Source organism: Drosophila miranda (genome assembly GCF_003369915.1).
Source record: "Drosophila miranda strain MSH22 chromosome Y unlocalized genomic scaffold, D.miranda_PacBio2.1 Contig_Y2_pilon, whole genome shotgun sequence".
In the NCBI taxonomy this organism is placed as follows: Eukaryota; Metazoa; Arthropoda; class Insecta; order Diptera; family Drosophilidae; genus Drosophila; species Drosophila miranda.
Genome location: NW_022881614.1, coordinates 8,379,161 through 8,387,591, shown reverse-complemented (window position 1 = coordinate 8,387,591; position 8,431 = coordinate 8,379,161).

The window sequence follows — 8,431 nt, the reverse complement described above, 5'->3', positions numbered from 1 at the left end:
TGCAACAGCTTTCGTCCTTTGTGGGGGCGGAAGGGGGTGAGGCGAAATTCTGAGATATACGTTTTATAGTGAGATCTAACAGGAGTGCGGATTCTAAATTTGAGGAAGTCTGGATCCAAAACATCGTTGCTCTCGCTCTTATAGTCTTTGAGCACTAGGCGCTGAAGGGGACGGACAGACGGACAGACGGACGGACGGACAGACGGACAGACAGGCATGGCTCAATCGACTCGGCTATTGATGCTGATCAAGAACATATATACTTTATGGGGTCGGAAACGATTCCTTCTGGACGTTAGGCGAAATTCTGAGATATACGTTTTATAGTGAGATCTAACAGGAGTGCGGATACTAAATTTGGTTCCTCTAGCGTTAATATTCTCTGAGATTTTTGAATATCCCCAGATTTTCGTCCTTTGCGGGGGCGGAAGGGGGTGTGGCGAAATTTTGAAACAAACTCGTCTCGGTCCGATATATTAGGAGTGTGGATACCAAATTTGGTTGCTCTAGCTTTTATAGTCTATGAGATCTAGGCGCTAATGTTTTACTCTAAGCAAAGCCGGCTATGCTACGTGTGTGTTAGAGAGAGACAGGCGAGAAAAAATGAAATTGTTTTCTTGATTCTGGCTATAATAATTATACGATCTGGTTGAGATTTTGCTCTCCGGAAGATTTAGTCATTTTCTACGATTCTGCGCTTTTAGTTTTCTCGTATCGTCGAAATTGTGGATGCCACAGATTTTCGCCCTTTGTGGGGGCGGAAGTGTGCGGGGCAAAGTTTTGAAATATTCTTGTAGCAGTGACATATCACAGAAGTCTGGATCCAAAACATCGTTGCTCTCGCTCTTATAGTCTTTGAGCACTAGGCGCTGAAGGGGACGGACAGACGGACAGACGGACGGACGGACAGACGGACAGACAGACATGGCTCAATCGATTCGGCTATTGATGCTGATCAAGAATATATATACTTTATGGGGTCGGAAACAATTCCTTTTGGACGTTACACACATCCACTTTTACCACAAACCTAATATACCCCAATACTCATTTTGAGTATCGGGTATAACGAGGGGGAACGTTGTGAGTTGCTGCGGACACCGCAACTCTACAGTTATACCCGATACTAAGTCAGTATGGCTCTCCTCCGGCAGACGCCGCTAATATTAACCGACACGACAAGGAGTGCGTGCGAGAGAGACAGAAAATCAGTCTGAGCGTGACGTCGGGTGCTGCGTAGCCAGTGCAAATTGATTTGTTCCTTTTGGCTATAAAAATGATCTGATCTGATCCAGATTCAGCAATCTGATAGATATGGTCGTTATCTATGATTCTGCGTTTTTAGTTTTCTCGAATCTGCAATATTGTGGATGCAACAGATTTTCGTCTTTTGTGTGGGCGGAAGGGGGTGGGGCGAAATTTTGAGATATACGTTTTATAGTGAGATCTAACAGAAGTGCGGATACTAAATTTGGGTACTCTAGCGCTAATAGTCTCTGATATTTGTGGATGCCCCAGATTTTCGTTTTTTGCGGGGGCGGAAGGGGGTGTGGCGAAATTTTGACACAAAATGGTCAAGGTCCGATATCACAGGAGTGTGGATACCAACTTTGGTTGCTCTAGCTCTTATGGGTTCTGTGATCCTTGAACTCATATTTTGCAATTGGCAAAACCGATCATGAAACCTGTGTGTTAGAGAAAGACAAAGCGAGAAAGAATGAAATTGTTTTCTTGATTCTGGCTATAATAATTATACGATCTGGTTGAGATTTTACACTCTAGAACATATAGTTATCCTCTACGATTCTGCGCTTTTAGTTTTCTCGTATCTTCGAAATTGTGGATGCCACAGATTTTCGCCCTTTGTGGGGGCGGAAGTGGGCGGGGCAAAGTTTTGAAATATTCTTGTAGCAGTGACATATCACAGAAGTCTGGATCCAAAACATCGTTGCTCTCGCTCTTATAGTCTTTGAGCACTAAGCGCTGAAGGGGACGGACAGACGGACGGACGGACAGACGGACGACGGACAGACGGACAGACAGACATGGCTCAATCGACTCGGCTATTGATGCTGATCAAGAACATATATACTTTATGGGGTCGGAAACGATTCCTTCTGGACGTTACACACATCCACTTTTACCACAAATCTAATATACCCCAATACTCATTTTGAGTATCGGGTATAAAAACGAAGGGGAACGTTGTGAGTTGCTGCGGACACCGCAACTCTACAGTTATACCCGATACTAAGTCAGTATGGCTCTCCTCCGGCAGACGCCGCTAATATTAAACGACACGACAAGGAGTGCGTGCGAGAGAGACAGAAAATCAGTCTGAGCGTGACGTCCGGCGCTGCGTAGCCACTGAAAATTGATTTCTTGCTTTTGGCTACAAAAATTATCCGATCTGATCCACACTCAGCAATCTGATAGATATGGTCATTATCAATAATTCTGCGTTTTTAGTTTTCTCGAATGTGCAATATTGTGGATGCAACAGCTTTCGTCCTTTGTGGGGGCGGAAGGGGGGTGAGGCGAAATTCTGAGATATACGTTTTTATAGTGAGATCTAACAGGAGTGCGGATACTAAATTTGAGGAAGTCTGGATCCAAAACATCGTTGCTCTCGCTCTTATAGTCTTTGAGCACTAGGCGCTGAAGGGGACGGACAGACGGACAGACGGACGGACGGACAGACGGACAGACAGACATGGCTCAATCGACTCGGCTATTGATGCTGATCAAGAACATATATACTTTATGGGGTCGGAAACGATTCCTTCTGGACGTTAGGCGAAATTCTGAGATATACGTTTTATAGTGAGATCTAACAGGAGTGCGGATACTAAATTTGGTTACTCTAGCGTTAATATTCTCTGAGATTTTTGAACATCCCCAGATTTTCGTCCTTTGCGGGGGCGGAAGGGGGTGTGGCGAAATTTTGAAACAAACTCGTCTCGGTCCGATATATTAGGAGTGTGGATACCAAATTTGGTTGCTCTAGCTTTTATAGTCTATGAGATCTAGGCGCTAATGTTTTACTCTAAGCAAAGCCGGCTATGCTACGTGTGTGTTAGAGAGAGACAGGGCGAGAAAAAATGAAATTGTTTTCTTGATTCTGGCTATAATAATTATACGATCTGGTTGAGATTTTGCTCTCCGGAAGATATAGTCATCCTCTACGATTCTGCGCTTTTAGTTTTCTCGTATCGTCGAAATTGTGGATGCCACAGATTTTCGCCCTTTGTGGGGGCGGAAGTGTGCGGGGCAAAGTTTTGAAATATTCTTGTAGCAGTGACATATCACAGAAGTCTGGATCCAAAACATCGTTGCTCTCGCTCTTATAGTCTTTGAGCACTAGGCGCTGAAGGGGACGGACAGACGGACAGACGGACGGACGGACAGACGGACAGACAGACATGGCTCAATCGATTCGGCTATTGATGCTGATCAAGAATATATATACTTTATGGGGTCGGAAACAATTCCTTTTGGACGTTACACACATCCACTTTTACCACAAATCTAATATACCCCAATACTCATTTTGAGTATCGGGTATAACGAGGGGGAACGTTGTGAGTTGCTGCGGACACCGCAACTCTACAGTTATACCCGATACTTAGTCAGTATGGCTCTCCTCCGGCAGACGCCGCTAATATTAAACGACACGACAAAGAGTGCGTGCGAGAGAGACAGAAAATCAGTTTGAGCGTGACGTCGGGCGCTGCGTAGCCACTGAAAATTGATTTCTTGGTTTTGGCTACAAAAATGATCCGATCTGATCCAGATTCAGCAATCTGATAGATATGGTCATTATCTATGATTCTGCGTTTTTAGGGTCTCGAATGTGCAATATTGTGGATGCAACAGATTTTCGTCTTTTGTGGGGGCGGAAGGGGGTGGGGCGAAATTCTGAGATATACGTTTTATAGTGAGATCTAACAGAAGTGCGGATACTAAATTTGGGTACTCTAGCGTTAATAGTCTCTGATATTTGTGGATGCCCCAGATTTTCGTCCTTTGCGGGGGCGGAAGGGGGTGTGGCGAAATTTTGACACAAAATGGTCAAGGTCCGATATCACAGGAGTGTGGATACCAACTTTGGTTGCTCTAGCTCTTATGGGTTCTGTGATCCTTGAACTCATATTTTGCAATTGGCAAAACCGATCATGAAACCTGTGTGTTAGAGAAAGACAAAGCGAGAAAGAATGAAATTGTTTTCTTGATTCTGGCTATAATAATTATACGATCTGGTTGAGATTTTACACTCTAGAACATATAGTTATCCTCTACGATTCTGCGTTTTTGGCTTTATCGTATCTTTAAAAATGTGGATGCCACAGATTTTCGTCCTTTGTGGGGGCGGAAGTGGGCGGGGCGAAGTTTTGAAATATTTTTGTAGCAGTGACATATCACAGAAGTCTGGATACAAAATATCGTTGCTCTAGCTCTTATAGTATTTGAGCACTAAGCGCTGAAGGGGACGGACAGACGGACGGACGGACAGACGGACAGACGGACAGACAGACATGGCTCAATCGACTCGGCTATTGATGCTGATCAAGAACATATATACTTTATGGGGTCGGAAACGATTCCTTCTGGACGTTACACACATCCACTTTTACCACAAATCTAATATACCCCAATACTCATTTTGAGTATCGGGTATAAAAACGAAGGGAACGTTGTCAGTTGCTGCGGACACCGCAACTCTACAGTTATACCCGATGATAAGTCAGTATGGCTCTCCTCCGGCAGACGCCGCTAATATTAAACGACACGACAAGGAGTGCGTGCGAGAGAGACAGAAAATCAGTCTGAGCGTGACGTCGGGTGCTGCGTAGCCAGTGCAAATTGATTTGTTCCTTTTGGCTATAAAAATGATCTGATCTGATCTGATCCAGATTCAGCAATCTGATAGATATGGTCGTTATCTATGATTCTGCGTTTTTAGTTTTCTCGAATCTGCAATATTGTGGATGCAACAGATTTTCGTCTTTTGTGTGGGCGGAAGGGGGTGGGGCGAAATTTTGAGATATACGTTTTATAGTGAGATCTAACAGAAGTGCGGATACTAAATTTGGGTACTCTAGCGCTAATAGTCTCTGATATTTGTGGATGCCCCAGATTTTCGTCCTTTGCGGGGCGGAAGGGGGTGTGGCGAAATTTTGACACAAAATGGTCAAGGTCCGATATCACAGGAGTGTGGATACCAACTTTGGTTGCTCTAGCTCTTATGGGTTCTGTGATCCTTGAACTCATATTTTGCAATTGGCAAAACCGATCATGAAACCTGTGTGTTAGAGAAAGACAAAGCGAGAAAGAATGAAATTGTTTTCTTGATTCTGGCTATAATAATTATACGATCTGGTTGAGATTTTACACTCTAGAACATATAGTTATCCTCTACGATTCTGCGCTTTTAGTTTTCTCGTATCGTCGAAATTGTGGATGCCACAGATTTTCGCCCTTTGTTGGGGCGGAAGTGGGCGGGGCAAAGTTTTTGAAATATTCTTGTAGCAGTGACATATCACAGAAGTCTGGATCCAAAACATCGTTGCTCTCGCTCTTATAGTCTTTGAGCACTAGGCGCTGAAGGGGACGGACAGACGGACAGACGGACGGACGGACAGACGGACAGACAGACATGGCTCAATCGACTCGGCTATTGATGCTGATCAAGAACATATATACTTTATGGGGTCGGAAACGATTCCTTCTGGACGTTACACACATCCACTTTTACCACAAATCTAATATACCCCAATACTCATTTTGAGTATCGGGTATAAAAACGAAGGGGAACGTTGTGAGTTGCTGCGGACACCGCAACTCTACAGTTATACCCGATACTAAGTCATTATGGCTCTCCTCCGGCAGACGCCGCTAATATTAAACGACACGACAAGGAGTGCGTGCGAGAGAGACAGAAAATCAGTCTGAGCGTGACGTCCGGCGCTGCGTAGCCACTGCAAATTGATTTCTTGCTTTTGGCTACAAAAATTATCCGATCTGATCCACACTCAGCAATCTGATAGATATGGTCATTATCAATAATTCTGCGTTTTTAGTTTTCTCGAATGTGCAATATTGTGGATGCAACAGCTTTCGTCCTTTGTGGGGGCGGAAGGGGGTGAGGCGAAATTCTGAGATATACGTTTTATAGTGAGATCTAACAGGAGTGCGGATACTAAATTTGAGGAAGTCTGGATCCAAAACATCGTTGCTCTCGCTCTTATAGTCTTTGAGCACTAGGCGCTGAAGGGGACGGACAGACGGACAGACGGACGGACGGACAGACGGACAGACGGACAGACAGACATGGCGCAATCGACTCGGCTATTGATGCTGATCAAGAACATATATACTTTATGGGGTCGGAAACGATTCCTTCTGGACGTTAGGCAAAATTCTGAGATATACGTTTTATAGTGAGATCTAACAGGAGTGCGGATACTAAATTTGGTTACTCTAGCGTTAATATTCTCTGAGATTTTTGAACATCCCCAGATTTTCGTCCTTTGCGGGGGCGGAAGGGGGTGTGGCGAAATTTTGAAACAAACTCGTCTCGGTCCGATATATTAGGAGTGTGGATACCAAATTTGGTTGCTCTAGCTTTTATAGTCTGTGAGATCTAGGCGCTAATGTTTTACTCTAAGCTAAGCCGGCTATGCTACGTGTGTGTTAGAGAGAGACAGGGCGAGAAAAAATGAAATTGTTTTCTTGATTCTGGCTATAATAATTATACGATCTGGTTGAGATTTTGCTCTCCGGAAGATATAGTCATCTTCTACGATTCTGCGCTTTTAGTTTTCTCGTATCGTCGAAATTGTGGATGCCACAGATTTTCGTCCTTTGTGGGGGCGGAAGTGGGCGGGGCGAAGTTTTGAAATATTTTTGTAGCAGTGACATATCACAGAAGTCTGGATACAAAACATCGTTGCTCTAGCTCTTATAGTATTTGAGCACTAAGCGCTGAAGGGGACGGACAGACGGACGGACGGACAGACGGACAGACGGACAGACAGACATGGCTCAATCGACTCGGCTATTGATGCTGATCAAGAACATATATACTTTATGGGGTCGGAAACGATTCCTTCTGGACGTTACACACATCCACTTTTACCACAAATCTAATATACCCCAATACTCATTTTGAGTATCGGGTATAAAAACGAAGGGGAACGTTGTGAGTTGCTGCGGACACCGCAACTCTACAGTTATACCCGATACTTAGTCAGTATGGCTCTCCTCCGGCAGACGCCGCTAATATTAAACGACACGACAAGGAGTGCGTGCGAGAGAGACAGAAAATCAGTCTGAGTGTTCCTTTTGGCTATAAAAATGATCTGATCTGATCCAGATTCAGCAATCTGATAGATATGGTCGTTATCTATGATTCTGCGTTTTTAGTTTTCTCGAATCTGCAATATTGTGGATGCAACAGATTTTCGTCTTTTGTGTGGGCGGAAGGGGGTGGGGCGAAATTTTGAGATATACGTTTTATAGTGAGATCTAACAGAAGTGCGGATACTAAATTTGGGTACTCTAGCGCTAATAGTCTCTGATATTTGTGGATGCCCCAGATTTTCGTCCTTTGCGGGGGCGGAAGGGGGTGTGGCGAAATTTTGACACAAAATGGTCAAGGTCCGATATCACAGGAGTGTGGATACCAACTTTGGTTGCTCTAGCTCTTATGGGTTCTGTGATCCTTGAACTCATATTTTGCAATTGGCAAAACCGATCATGAAACCTGTGTGTTAGAGAAAGACAAAGCGAGAAAGAATGAAATTGTTTTCTTGATTCTGGCTATAATAATTATACGATCTGGTTGAGATTTTACACTCTAGAACATATAGTTATCCTCTACGATTCTGCGTTTTTGGCTTTATCGTATCTTTAAAAATGTGGATGCCACAGATTTTCGTCCTTTGTGGGGGCAGAAGTGGGCGGGGCGAAGTTTTGAAATATTTTTGTAGCAGTGACATATCACAGAAGTCTGGATACAAAACATCGTTGCTCTAGCTCTTATAGTATTTGAGCACTAAGCGCTGAAGGGGACGGACAGACGGACGGATGGACAGACGGACAGACGGACAGACAGACATGGCTCAATCGACTCGGCTATTGATGCTGATCAATAACATATATACTTTATGGGGTCGGAAACGATTCCTTCTGGACGTTACACACATCCACTTTTACCACAAATCTAATATACCCCAATACTCATTTTGAGTATCGGGTATAAAAACGAAGGGGAACGTTGTGAGTTGCTGCGGACACCGCAACTCTACAGTTATACCCGATACTAAGTCAGTATGGCTCTCCTCCGGCAGACGCCGCTAATATTAAACGACACGACAAGGAGTGCGTGCGAGAGAGACAGAAAATCAGTCTGAGCGTGACGTCGGGTGCT